This window comes from Phyllobates terribilis, unplaced genomic scaffold (assembly GCF_046119375.1).
Source record: "Phyllobates terribilis strain yellow unplaced genomic scaffold, ASM4611937v1 Scaffold_4__5_contigs__length_816908805, whole genome shotgun sequence".
In the NCBI taxonomy this organism is placed as follows: Eukaryota; Metazoa; Chordata; class Amphibia; order Anura; family Dendrobatidae; genus Phyllobates; species Phyllobates terribilis.
Genome location: NW_027362764.1, coordinates 716,634,529 through 716,648,780, shown reverse-complemented (window position 1 = coordinate 716,648,780; position 14,252 = coordinate 716,634,529). Strand labels below are relative to the sequence as shown.

Sequence of the window (14,252 nt, the reverse complement as noted above, 5' to 3'; positions counted from 1 at the left end):
AGCCACTCCGGATCAGACAGTGTAGGGAGAGCTGCTGCTGTGTCAGGGACAGATTTGCTTGTGTATTAGGTAGTGTAGGGAGAAAAACCATACATTACACATATTCATCTTAACAAACAGTCCTTCTGAGGACTAATCCATCTGCAGAGATATCAGGCAGGCAGGGTGTATAGGCAGGCAGGCAGTGTATATAGCAGACTGCAGTGCATATAGCACAAGAGGCTCCATTCCAGTTCTGCTTGCTGCTGCTGTTAGATATTTCTATACAAAGGCCCAGGTCTCAGGGGCCAGGAATACTTTTCTTTCGAACTTAATCCTCATTATTTTCTTAAAAAGCAATCCAGAGAACACCATTTTTTCTGTGCCATTTGCTTGTTGGCACTGCAGAATACAGCCAGGTCCTTTCCATATTACAGCGCTAGAAATCCAGCTATTTAAAACGGTGTTTTCCCCGTCACACGGATCACATATACGTTGTCAGAAAATACTGCTATTTCTGGCCTCCATTAAAAATTTCTTTCAGTGGGTCAGTGAAGCAATTCACAGCAGTTTGCTGGTCAAACTACTTACCTACAGGCCAGCTATTTAAAACTCTGTTTTCTCTATTACACGGATCACATATAACTTCCAAACTCAGTCATTTGTAGTGAGCGTGGAAGATACTGTCCACCATTTAAAATGGGCAAGGCACGTGGCAAGGGACGGGGAACTGGACATGATGGTAATGGTGCATGCAGAGACCGAGGACAAGGCCGTGGGCAAGCCAAAATTGTGCCACAACAAACACCCACATCTTCTCGCCTGACCTTCCTGTCCCAATTTCTAGGGGACCGCAGCACACCACTATTGAATCCAGAGCAGTGTCAAAAGGTTGATGGTTGTATAGCAGATAATGCTTCCAGTCACTTAGCCACCACCACCCTGTCTTTCACACGGACAAGTCTCAGTAGCCGTGAGTCTGGACCGCATATTCCTCACCCTGATCCTCCTTCCTCCCACCATGCCGAGTACCCAGAGACAACTGATCCCACACTTGGACACTCTGAAGAGCTGTTCACTTTTCCATTTATAGTTTCAGGTCTCTCGCCTGGTCCACTTGAAGCGGGGCAAGAGGAGATCGCATGTAGCGATGCCCAAATATTTGAGCAGCCATGGTCACATGAAGACGATGGTGGGAAAGAGTCACAAGAGGTGGACGATGATGAGACACAATTGCCAGAAAGTCAGGAGGAGGACCAGGGTGCAGAAGTGAAAGACGAGGTGGTGGATGATACAGTAACTGACCCAACCTGGCAGGAGGACATGCAGAGTGAGTACAGCAGCACACAGGGGGAGGGAGGCAGAGCACCCCAACAGGAAGAAGCAGTATGGTGGCCGCAGAGAGAAGGTGTGTCACCCCAGGCCTGGATGCCACAAACTTGTAAGGCTGTGCCTGAGAGCAGGAGGGAGGTTCTCTGGCCAGGGACCATTTGCATGCAGCACCTCCTGTCCCAGGCCAGTAGGGGGAGCAGGCTGCCCCTATAAAAGCTGGTACTGAGGGCAGGGTTAGGGAGACCAGGACCCACTTCTGAAACATCCAGAAGGGTTCCCAGAAGAGAGGGACAGGTCAGCCGCAGCTGAGGAGTCCTGGAGGCAAAGGAGGAACAGAAAGCCAGGGACAGAGGCAACGAGAGCCGGTCCTGGCAGAGAGAGAACTACACAACCGGACACTGGGGTCCGAGGCTGTCAGGATTGCAAGTCCTGCAGCAGATCACCTACCTGCGAGGGATTTTAGGTCCCTTGGCCCGAGAAGCCTGGAGGCTCCGCCACACAGAGGGACCGGTACAGAACGAAGAAGCTACAGGTACCTAAGGCCCGAGTCGCAAGCCATACAGGCGTAGTACACGGCAAGCTCAGGGACGTGGGCTATCATACCACTAAAGGGGGAGATAGTCAGCAAGGGCAGAGAGAGAACGGTAGGCCTACCCACTCACCCTGGCCAGTGGAGCTCGCCCGAATGCCCTCAGACACCCAGGCCCATTCCTACCCTGCACTCCTGGTGGGTCTGTGACAAGATCTGCAGTAAAAGACCCTGGACTGCATTATTGGACTCTGTGTGATTACTGCGGCGTCTGCACCATCACCCCCAACATCCTATTACACTGCCCTGAGGCTACACTCCTCCCGTGGGGAGTCGTACTATTCCCTGCTGCATCCCCAACACCAGCCTCAGTGGTCTGCCTTGCAGCGGCGGTCCTCCCTGACCGCAATCCACGGGTAACGTAGTCGGACATTGCACAACATATAGAAGACTGCCACTGGTCTGACCACCCTGAGCCACAGGACCGGGTCACCACTACTACTCCCAGAATTGCCCTGAAGCCCGGTTCCGAGTGTCCTACGGCCCAGGGGGTGAGTTAAAGGCAGGCAACCGTTCTCCTTAACACCAACACGAAGGAAGTTGCCAGTACAACTGTTAGGTCTTCCCGAGTCTGGTTGTTTTTTAAAGACTCTGCCGATAACTCCAAAAAGGCCATTTGCACCACCTGCCAGGCCAGCATCAGCAGGGGTGGCAAAACGATGAGCCTGACCACCACCAGCATGATCAGGCACATGGCAGCAAAGCACCTGACTTTGTGGGCTGAACCCCAGGGTCCAGGAACAGTGTCTGCAGGTGGCACCATTGCTTCTTCCACTGTTGTGCATGCAAGCCAATCCCCTGTCCATGGTGCATGCGAAGACGCCTCCTGCCCTGCACCTGTCATTGCACACTCTCAAGTAGCTGCATCAGGAAGCACGTCCATGTCCTTGTCCCAGCGTAGCGTTCAGTTGTCAATACCCCAGTCCTTGGAACGCAAGCACAAATATGCAGCCAATGCCCCACAGGCCGCACTACTAAATTCTCACATTTCACGACTGCTTGCGCTCGAAATGTTGCCTTTTAGGCTGGTAGAGACGGAAGAATTCCACAACCTGATGGCGGCGGCAGTCCCTCAGTACTCGGTCCCCAGCCGCCACTATTTCTCCCGGTGTGCCGTCCCCGCATTACACAAGCACATGTTCCAAAACATTAGTCGTGCTCTCAACAACGCAGTTACCGGTAAAGTCCACCTAACCACGGACACGTGCACAAGTGCTTGTGGGCAGGGACAGTACATCTTGCTGACGGCACATTGGGTTAACATAGTGGAAGACGGGACCCGGTCGGACCTTGGGACGGAGCACGTCCTCCCGACGCCAAGGATTGCGGGCCCTAGGTCAATCAGGGTTGCCCCCACGGTCTACAGCTCCTGCACCTCATCCTCCTCAGCCTCCTCCTCCTCTTCAGCCTCCAACTCCGAAATAACCACATCAGTCACAAGCTGGAAGCACTGCAGCACTGGCCAAGCGGCAACAGGCTGTGCTGAAGCTAATATGCTTAGCTGAAAAACCGCACAATGCTGAAGAGTTGTGGACAGCTCTGAAAGAGCAGGCAGATCTGTGGCTCACACCGCTGAACCTACAGCCAGGCATAGTCGTGTGTGACAATGGTCGGAACCTGTTGGCGGCTCTGAGGCGAGGCGAGCTCACACACGTACCATGCCTGGCCCATGTGCTTAACCTCGTGGTTCAGCGGTTTCTCAAAACCTACCCGGAGCTGCCGGATCTGCTTGTTAAAGTACGCCGCCTGTGTGCCCATTTTAGAAAGTCAGCTACAGCTTCTGCCACCCTTGCTGTGCTTCAGCAGCGTTTGCAGCCTCCGGCTCAAAGACTGGTGTGTGATGTTCAAACGCATTCGAACACTACACTGCAGATGTTGGGAAGGATTTATGAGCAGAAGAGGGCAGTTGTTGAGTACCAGAATCAACAAGGCCGTCGGTATTCACTTCAGACTTCACACATAAGACCTCAGGAGTGGACATGGATGTCAGACATATGTACCATCCTCCAAAACTTTGAGGACTCCACCAAGATGGTGAGCGGCGATGACGCCATAATTAGCGTCACCATCCCGCTTCTCTGTCTTCTGAAACGCTCTCTGCTCACTATCAAAGAGGATGGATTGCAGGCAGAGCACGATGAGATGGAGCAAGGAACCATACAGGGTGATTACACACAGCCCAGCCTCATCTCATCCCAATGTGCATTGGGTGACAATGAGGAGGAGGAGGAAGAACAGGAGCTAGTTTCATGCGCTATAGACGGTACTACCTGCACAACTGTCATACCGTCAGTTTAGCGTGGATGGCCTGGGGACAGAGAGGAGGAGAAGGAGGAGGAGTGCATGGTCACTCGTCCTCTTGGTGAGGGCATGGAAGTCTTGCCTGTTAGCAGTCTGGCACGCATGGCTGAGTTTATGTTATTATGCCTTTCCCATGACTCTCGCGTTCTCAAAATTTTCGGTGACAGTCATTACTGGTTTGTGACACTTCTAGACCCACGCTACAAGGAGAACTTTATATCTCTTATTCCTGAGGCGGACAGGTCTACAAAAATGGGGCTGTACCAGAAGGCCCTTGTTGCGGAACTATTAAAGAAATTCCCATCTGAAAACGCTGGCGGCAGAGGGCACACTTCGTTGGACAGCCAAGGAGTACAGGCGAGAGATGCACAACTTCAATCAAGCAGAGCCAGGGGAACACTGTCAAAGTTCTGGGAGAGTTTTCTCAGACCCTCCCATCGCACAGGCCCTGAGGCACGGGGTATTCTCACAAGGAGTGCAAAATTTTGGGAAGATGCTGAAGGAGTACCTTGCCGACCGTACCAACGTCCTCCGTGATTCCGCTGTGCCTCATAATAATTGGGTATCCAAGCTGGATACGTGGAATGAACTGGCTCTCTATGCCTTGGAGGTCCTGGCCTGCCCTGCTGCTAGCGTTTTATTAGAGCAGGTTTTTAGTGCCGCTAGTAGAATTATAACTGATAAGCGCATCCGCCTGTCAACTGAAAATGCTGACAGGCTGACTCTTATAAAAATGAACAAGGGCTGGATTGGGCTAGACTTCTCAACACCACCGAATGATAGCAGCGTAATATAAACTCAAATCCAGTGTCTTTTTTGGGAGGTGTATTCCCATGCACCTTTTCACACCCACACATGGGTATACGCTTCCTGATTTTGGCTATTTGCTCTTGTCCTCCTCCTTCTCTTCATCTTCCACCACCATATCACCAGGGTGACCGTGGTCCGTGATGCAACACCCACATAATTTTTTAAAGGGTGTTTATGATGCCCGTAAAAGAAATGTTTTATACAGTATGTTCATGTATACCCCCCAGGGGTAAATGTTTGTCAGCCCATACACTTAGTGCATGAGCATTACAAGTATAGGAGACCCGCTACTTTCTAATGGGAACATTTTTTTATGAGGCCCTCTAAGTCTCTTCCCAGGGGAATTGGAGTGCCTCCCAATTTTTGGCAGCCCTTGCATTCACTGCATAGGCCAACACTATGGGAGACCCACTTCCTAACAGTGGGAACATTTTTTCATGAGGCCCTCTACGTCTCTTCCAAGGGGCATTGAAGTGCCTTCCAATTTTTGGCAGCCCTTGCATTCACTGCATAGGACAACACTATGGGAGATCCTCTCCTTTCTAATGGGAATTTGTCATTACTGTGGCCCTGCTCTATGTGTCTTTAAATTGTTAGTGCAGTTTTTCCTAAATTTGGTCAACCCTTGGACTCACTGCATACCCTATAACTGTATAGCACACCCACTCCTTTCTAATGGAAACATGTCATCCTCGTTACTGTGGCCATGCTCTATGTGGCTTTAAATTCTTAGTGTGGTTTTTCCCAAATTTTGGCAGCCCTTGCAGTCACAGCATGGGCATTACCACTATAGGAGACCTGCTCCTTTATAATGGGAACATTTTTTTTACTGAGACCCTCTTTTATGTCTCTTCAAAGGTGTAATGGGTTGCGTCCGAATTTTTGGCAGCCCTTGCAGTCACTGCATATGCAATAACAGTATAGGACACCTGCTCTTTTATAATGGGAACATTTTTTTTACTGAGACCCTCCTCTATGTCTCTTCAAAGGGGTATTGGGTTGCGTCCAAATTTTTGGCAGCCCCTGCAGTCACTGCATACGCTATAACAGTATAGGAGACCCACTCGTTAATAATTGGAACAACAAAGCATAGCCGGCTGATGACTCTCTAACTATAGCGAGGGCCGAATGCTGGCCTTTTAAGAATAGTAAGGGCCGCCTGATGGCCCTATAAAAATAGGCTTTGTGACTTTCAGAATCCCTCCATCATAAATGAAATAGGATGTGTCTGATGATGTGTCATACACCACATTGCCAGATAAGGTTGTAAAATGTTAAAATGACATTTCCCGGTGAATGCATTTGTCTTAAAAAATAAAGTAAAAAAAAACAAAAAAACAGTAGGATCTTTCTTTAGTATAAAAAACAAAGTTGCCAATGTAACCTCAATTTAATCACATTGTTCAGCTCCTGCACCTCCTCCTCCATCTCCAAAATGACCACATCAGTCACAAGGTGAAAGCACTGCAGCACTGGCTTGGCCAAGCGGCAACAAGCTGTGCTGAAGATAACATGCTTAATGCTTAGGTGACAAACCGCCCAGCACTGCAGAGTTGTTGAAAGCTGTAACACAGCAGCCTGATCTGTGGCTCTCACCACTGAGCATACAGCCTGGAATGGTCGTGTGTGACAATGGGAGGAACCTGGTGACTGAGAAATGACAGCCGTAGTAGATACGGTTTCCCTCTATGCCAGTCCTTTCACCGAGCTAAAGAATGTGGTGAAATACAACTCCCACTGAGAAGCTTGAAAAACACTGGGCCCACCAGAGGATTTGATTCTGAGGGCTCACCTTTCTCCCCCACTCAAGAGCCCCATAGCAGCTGCAAAGTTAGCGCTATCATAAACTCTCCTGATGTAGAAGCCAGGGTACACCAGAGATGGAGAACATACAAAACCTTGCAGATGTTGTCCTTGCTGGGATTTGAACCCAGGATCCCAGCGCTGCAAGGTTTCAGTGCTAACCACTGATCCGTTCACCCGCTGATATCTAACAGACTGGAGAAGCTTGCACCTACTGCCACTCTATCTTCAGCTCCTTTGTGAGAAACTAATGTATTTGGGCAGCCACTCAGTCTACCAAATAAAATTCCTGAGAAGGAAATTGGGGATGGCTTCGCTACTGGTACTGGGGGCAGTGCTAATACTATGGCGTCGTACCACAGTTTACTGGAAATATTCCAGGCTGGTAGGAGGCAAGCAGATTCCCACAGAAAAGTACCAGCAGTAATGTTCAGGGACCCGTGCTTGTAGAAGGCGGAGACAACTCCGGGAGAAATAGTGGCGGCTGGGGAACGAGTATGGACACGAGGCATAAGGCATGAGGTTGTGAAAAGCTTCCGCCTCCACGAGCCTAAAAGGCTACATTTCAAGTGCAATAAGTGTGTGACGCTCGAAAGCCCAACCCTGGGAGATGGGGACTCGGAGCCGGGTCCTGTGTGGTAGATGGGGTGCAGCCGTGGCCCGGACCTGCTCCGTGCCCAGGGCCGTCGCACTTGAAAAAGGATGGTATGGGCTTATCCGGGTTGAGTGGCTGATCTTGACTACGCCACCTGTGGCACCTGGTGAAGGCCACCAGCGCTGCTGCAGTCCGCTGAGGCAGGGTGTTATCGCAGCCATAGTTGTTACTACTCCCCACAGGGGGAGCAGGGTCTCAGGGCAGAGGGACAAGATGGAGGGAGTTGTAGTCTAGGAGGTCTGGTGCTGCGTAGTGCGGTGTAGTGCAGAATAAAGAGTCCGGAAGCCATAGGGGTTAACTTCCAGGGTTTTTACTCACGATGGAGATGGCAGTAGGAAGGCATCTCCCTGCTCCTCCGGAGTTCTGCGGTCACCAGAGACGGGGGGTCCGACAACCTCCGAGTAAGTCCAGTGTTCAATCAGGACCCCGCACCAGAGTGTTCCTAGACTTCAGACCAGATCCTTTCCTGTCTGTGTGTGTGTAGATAGGCCGGGTCTCCCTCTGAACTTCTCTCAGAAAAGGGGTACTGGTGAAAGCTCCGCTCCGTCCGATACCCGGTGGGATCCTCAGGGCCTACCGGACTTCCCTGACCAGGACGTAGAGTAGCAAGGTCAGGTGTCGGGGGCCGGTACCCCTCTTGCAGCCGGAATCCCCCTGAATAGATCAGATAGGCGAGGACAGGTGGCGTATACCGCTCCGTCTGCATCCTCCCCGGGATCCATTTGCGGTGGAGCTACACTCCTAAGCTCAGGGCCTTCTTGGTCATGGTCCTTTCCGGGCTGAGACATACATTGTCTGCAGCCTGTCCCTCGACCCAATGCCAGGGTACGAGGGCAGTGTCTCCGACCTCTGCAGGTCCACACAGGATCCACGCTCAGGGAGGGAGATCACGATGAAAGAACGATCAAAGAACCAAGAACCAAAATGGCTGTGGATTAAATATGAAATTTAAAGTGTCACTAAAATGTGAATCCTCCACCCTCACCCACTAATTGGTTCCCCTATCTCTTGGTTCCCCAGTCTCCCCAGTGCCAGTAGGGGCAGAACCTAGTGCCTACCAGCCCCCTCTGGCGGGAGAAGTGTGGTGTTGGATGTGGAGGTAGGGTCCTGACCATCGCACTGTTCTTACCTCAGAGGAGGAACACCATACTCCATTAGAGAAGTGCAGCATCCCTGTGGCGGTCGAACCCTCAGGGGCGCCACAGAAGCTGCCCAGAAATCTGGCAGTTTAGTATTGCGGCTTGTGGGTGGGTGGGTGGCTGGCTGCATACTTGCGCTTGCATTCCAGTAACAGAAAACTAAGCAGATGGTGGCCTCTATCATCATCATGGCCTCACCTCGGCACTATGAACTCTCCTGAAGGAGAAGCCAGGGCCCACCGGAGGAGTCTCCGGTTCTCTGATGGGCCCGTCCAACCCTGCCAAAGAGCTGCCCTGGCTAAGAAAAGTGTGTGGGAAGGTTCCCGGACACTCTATGGCTGCTTTTTTAATGTGGATTGGATGTGCTTATGCATGTTATTTCTCAAACCGCATTGCAGATCAGGCCATTGCCCAACTCTGAAACACACAAAGACACAGTAAAACAAACGTATAAAAATACTCTGTTGTAAAAAAGTAACAGTAAACAGCAAGTGCTAGTAAAAAGGTGATAAAAAACAGGCTATTTAGCTGACACGTTTTTTGCAAAAAATGTATACTAAGCCGCTCTACCAACGTCAAGTAACCCAGATCAGAGCAGTCCCTATGTGATGTATTTAAAAACTGATCATGTGTATGGTACCTACAGTATATGAGAAGATCTAACAGGTAATGTCCATGTGGACACGCTGCAGAGGACGGACATTACCTGTTAGATCAGGGAGGTCTCCACCCCTCCGTTGTGGGCCATGCACATAAAATGCCATCCTCTGCAGCGTGTCCGCATGGACATTACCTGTTAGAACTTCTCATATAGGTACCATACACATGATCAGTTTTTAAATACATCAGATAGGGTCTGCTCTTATCTAGGTTACCTTGACGTTGGTAGAGCGGCTTAGTATGCATTTTTTGCAAAAAACGTGTCAGCTAAATACCCTGTTTTTTATCACCTTTTTACTAGCACTTGCTGTTTACTATTACTTTTTTACAACAGAGTATTTTTATACGTTTGTTTTACTGTGTCTTTGTGTGTTTCAGTCTTTTGGTGGTGTGAACACTGTCCTACAGACTTGTTCACTGTGTGCATGGCCCATGTGTTTGTATTTAATTCATTGCCCAACTCTGTAGTCATGAAATTAAAGGCGCAAAGAAAGATGTTTGTGTGTCGAAGCACCACCGACAAGTGCAAGCTGATGTTGGACGGGCTGCCATTGCTTCTGCAACAAGCTGCATTAGAGGACTTCCTGGGTGAAATGACACCCAGAGTAGATACGGTTTCCCTCTATGCCAGTCCTTTCACCGAGCTAAAGAATATGGCTGTGGTGAAATACAACTCTCATCAAAAAAAGCTGTGGACTGGCTCCGTACCGTCCCTGGCCACATTCACCTGTCCACATGTTTGTGGTTAGGCGGTCCTTCCCAGTAAGTGCACTGGGGAGGGCATGTTGTGTGACCTGTGCTTGTGGAAGGCGGAGACAATACTGGGAGAAATAGTGGCGGCTGGGGACTGAGTATGGACGCCCGGCCACCGCCGGCATGAGGATGTGAAAAGCTTCCGCCTCCATGAGGCTAAAAGGCCACATTTCAAGTGCAAGCAGCTGTCAAAAATTTGGCAGTATAGTATTGCAGCCTGTGGGTGGGTGGGTGGCTGCCTGCATACTTGCGCTTGCATTCCAAGGAATGGGTAGGGACAACTGAACGCTGCACTGGGACAAGGACGTGGACGGTAATTGTTGCAAGTCTGCAATGACAGGTGCATGGCGGGATGCATCTTCACATGCGCCAAGGATCACTTATGATGGGCACACTTTTAGGCAGTGACGTGGGAGTCAGAGATGCTTCCAGGGGTCTTCCCCATGCTGTTCCCATGTCTTTTGAGCACTGTATGCATGTGTCTGATGATGTGTCACACACCACATGGCCAGATAAGGTTGTAAAATGTTAAAATAACATTTCCCAGTGAATGCATTTGTCTTGGGTGAAAGCAATGCAAAAGTGCAAAAACGCATCAAAAACGCTACGTGTGAACATATCCCAAGGTGTGAAGGAGTATTTTTGGTTTTGGCTATTTATTTTGCCTTATATACAAGTCATTACCCTGTAAAGGATGTTCCTCACCATTTCCCAGGAAAATCCATTTTGGTTTCGTTTTTGTGTTTTATTGTAAGTCCGTAAAAGCGGAGTAATACCTCTGACAACGTTGTTGACAGCAGTGAAATGCTGTTCCCATGTCATTTGAGCACTGTCCCCATCGATTTGAGCAATTTTTAGGCCCTTAGGACTTCTGGGGGGAGCCGCCTGAAAAATGCTCGAGTTTCCCATAGTCTTACATTGGGCACGTTGCTCGGGTCGAGCACCCGAGTATTCCGATTTGCTCGACCCGAGCATCGAGCACCTGAGCATTTTAGTGCTCGCCCATCCCTAATAATGAGCCATCAAAAGGTTAAAAAAAACATAAAAAAAAATTATTATACTAACCTCACAACTCACCTCTTAGGCCTCTCCTCTACTATGAATGAAGCGAGTGGGATGTCAACGGCATCATGATGTCACGACATGACACCCAGAAGTCTCGGTACAGTGCGAGAGGACAGAAGATTCCAACGCGAATGGTGGTGGATCAGAAGATGAGACAATGACTGAACAAGTAGCAGTGAGCTGGGGGAGCAGGAGGTGAGCGGTGAGGGTTTCAGTCACGGGGGCGGCGCCGGCACAGGTTCAGTCACTGCTTTGTGTATAGAGTGGCAGCAGTAACCGTTTCTCCGACACTGACTGACAGTGGCTCAGCATTAGACCTGATTGTTAGTCGGTGCCGGGGGCAGCTTTCTTCCTATCTCTATTGCATAGCTGGGTACTCTGATGTCCTTTCTCTTTCCTGAATGTTCCTAAATTAGCTACTGCATTACCTGCCTCGGCTTTTATATAGCCTTTGATAGTTCCTCCTGATTGGCTGTGCTATTCCATGTGACAGCTACTTAGCATTATGGGGAAGCCCGTGCGGCCACGCCTGATCTCAGCCTTTAGTGTCTGCGTCTTCAGTGACTGGCCCAATCTTCTACAATGTGTAAAATACAAGCAGGCATTTTTTGGGGTGATTTGCAAAAATTTAATTACAATTGTTTGAATTTGCCGACACCTGCAAACGTCATAGAATTTGTCACAAATTAGATTCACATCAATTCTCACTCATCATGGAACAGCTCAACTTTAGGCCCGATTCATCAAAGCTTTTATGTCAGAATTCTGGTATAAAAAGCTTTAAAAAGTCACATAATTTTGCCGCAACTGGAGGCTGTACTAAAATTATGCAGTCTTTGGTGTTCTTACACCAGTTTCTCCCAGCTTTTCTCCCAGCTCCAGCAAAGTGGGCAGTTCTGGGGTGGGATGGTGGTGTGGTGATTTCCGCTCATCAAATCCATGCTGAGCGTTGCTGTTTGCTATGAATGAATCATGCTACAGCAGGGGCTGGAGTAGGATTTGTGGCAAGGCGCATATAGAAGTGTCCACTTGTCTGATGCTCCTGATTCGTAAAGACACATATTGCCTCTTCATGAATCAGGATCGTCTGACTCCACAACATCAATTCACCAAGACCCACCCGTCTTGATGTATCGGGGGCCCTTTGAGTTTACACTCAGTTTCTGCTCCAAAAACTCAAGTGTGCACATAACCACTGTTGGAAAAGCACGACCGAAAAAAAACGGGAAAAATGACTCTTCAGGATAAAAAAAAATGCCAGAGTTTCCTAAAGTGACTTCTGCTTGAAAAACTTGGTGGGTTCGCCTGAGTTTAACAGACGTTCTGTGCACATAGCCTAAGAGTCTGAACAAAAATGTCTATCTTACATAAAACCTGATGCTGCAGTTAACCATGAAATCAGGAATAATCAATGTAATCATCCATTCTCACGAAATATATTTTGCGCACAAACAGACTATTGTCCTTAATGCCGTTCCCAGTATTTTTCCTCTGGTAATCCAACCATAACTACTGCCGAGAGGCGAGAGCTTAGATAACACGAATGACCAGAAGGAATGAGTGCTGCCCATTTAGCCAAGCTAGCCAAGTTATTATGTGTGACGCCAGACAAGTTATTTTCATTTAAGGGTAGCAAAACACCACAAAAGGCAACTTATTTAACCCCGTAATGACTAAGGCGTTTTTTATTTTTTTGTGCTTGCGTTTTTTTCTCCTCTTCCAAGAGCAATAACTCTTTTTCTTTTATCATATAATGTACTGAAGAAAACCGGGGGAAAAAATTACAAGTGGAGTGAATTGGTGAAAAAAAATGCAATTCCGCCATTATTTTGGGGTTTTGTTTTTACGGTGTTCATTTTACAGGTCAGTATGATTACGACGATTAAAATTGCATATAGATTTTTTATATTTAAAGTAGTGAAAATTTCAGAATTTTGTAAAAAAAAATATTGTTTCTGTGGCCATTTTCCATTGATAGGGCTGTGTTAGGGTTGTTTTTTTTGCAAGGTGAACTCACGGTATTATTGATAGCATTTGGGGGTACATATGACATTTGGATAGCTTCTTAAAAGCTGCATTTCTGGCATTTCTTCAGTTTTTTTCTCAGTTCTTGGCCCCTTCCTCTTTCAGCTTTTTCAGTTTGATTTTCAGTACCATCTCTATGCTGATGACACCCATTTATACACATCGTCTCCTGACATCACGCCTGCATTATTACAAAACACCAGTGACTGTCTTTCCACGGTCTCTAACATCATGTCCTCCCTCTATCTCAATCTGTCAAAAACTGAACTTCTTGTGTTTCTTTTCTCCACTAACCTACCTATGGCCGATATTGCCATTTCCGTGTGTGGTCCCCCTATTACACCCCAGCAACATGCCCACTGTCTTGGTGTCATATTTGATTCAGATTTTACCTTCACTCCCCACATCCGATTACTCGCTCACTCATGTCATCTACATCTCAAAAACATCTCTAGAATTTGATCTTTTCTTACCTTTGTGTCTGCAAAAGTTCTTACTGTTGCTCTTATTCATTCTTGTCTGAACTATTGCAACTCTCTACTAATCGGTCTCCCTTTTACTAAACCCCCTCCCCTCTCCAATACGTCCTGAATGCAGCAGCCACCATCATATTCCTCTCCAACTGCTACACCGATGCCTCTACTCTGTGCCAGTCATTGCACTGGTTACCCATCCGATATCGAGTTCAATATAATCTCATGACTCTGACGCGCCCCTGGGCCTGTGTCGCGCTGCGTTGCGCACGCGGGAGCTTACCCGGAGCCGGATCTCTTGAGGGTTGTAGTCTCGTGGCGGTGACCCGGTCCGTGCCCAGGGAGTCAAACTGAGCGGCGATGTAACAGCGGTAGATGTAGGACGACTACGCCACCCGTTGAATGCAGCTATGGAGCTGCCGCTGCAGGACAGTCCGCTGAGGCCGGTGGATGGATGGTGCAGCGTAGATGGTATAACACCCAACGGGAGGGGTATGGCCTCAGGGCAGCAGATGTGGATGATGGGGGTAGCAGGAACCACTCAGAGACGGTGCGGTGTAATTCAGGGTCTTTACTGGTAACAACGATAGACCCTCCCGGAGTACTTGCTAGTGAACGGGGCCTGGTCAGTCCTTGAGCAGATGGGATCTCCCCTGGCCAGGCGGAGT

At 48.8% G+C, this 14,252-nt stretch overlaps 1 long non-coding RNA gene across 3 annotated transcripts in view; it reads left to right on the top strand.

Annotated features, from left to right (window-relative positions):
- The window catches only part of LOC141264502 (uncharacterized), a 79,054-nt gene extending 67,812 nt beyond the window's left edge, over positions 1-11,242 (top strand). For all 3 annotated transcript variants that reach the window (XR_012319974.1, XR_012319973.1, XR_012319975.1), the window contains one exon: positions 11,106-11,242. This is a non-coding gene — a long non-coding RNA (uncharacterized lncRNA). The remainder of the gene's footprint in view (positions 1-11,105) is intronic.
- Positions 11,243-14,252: the final 3,010 nt, after the last annotated feature.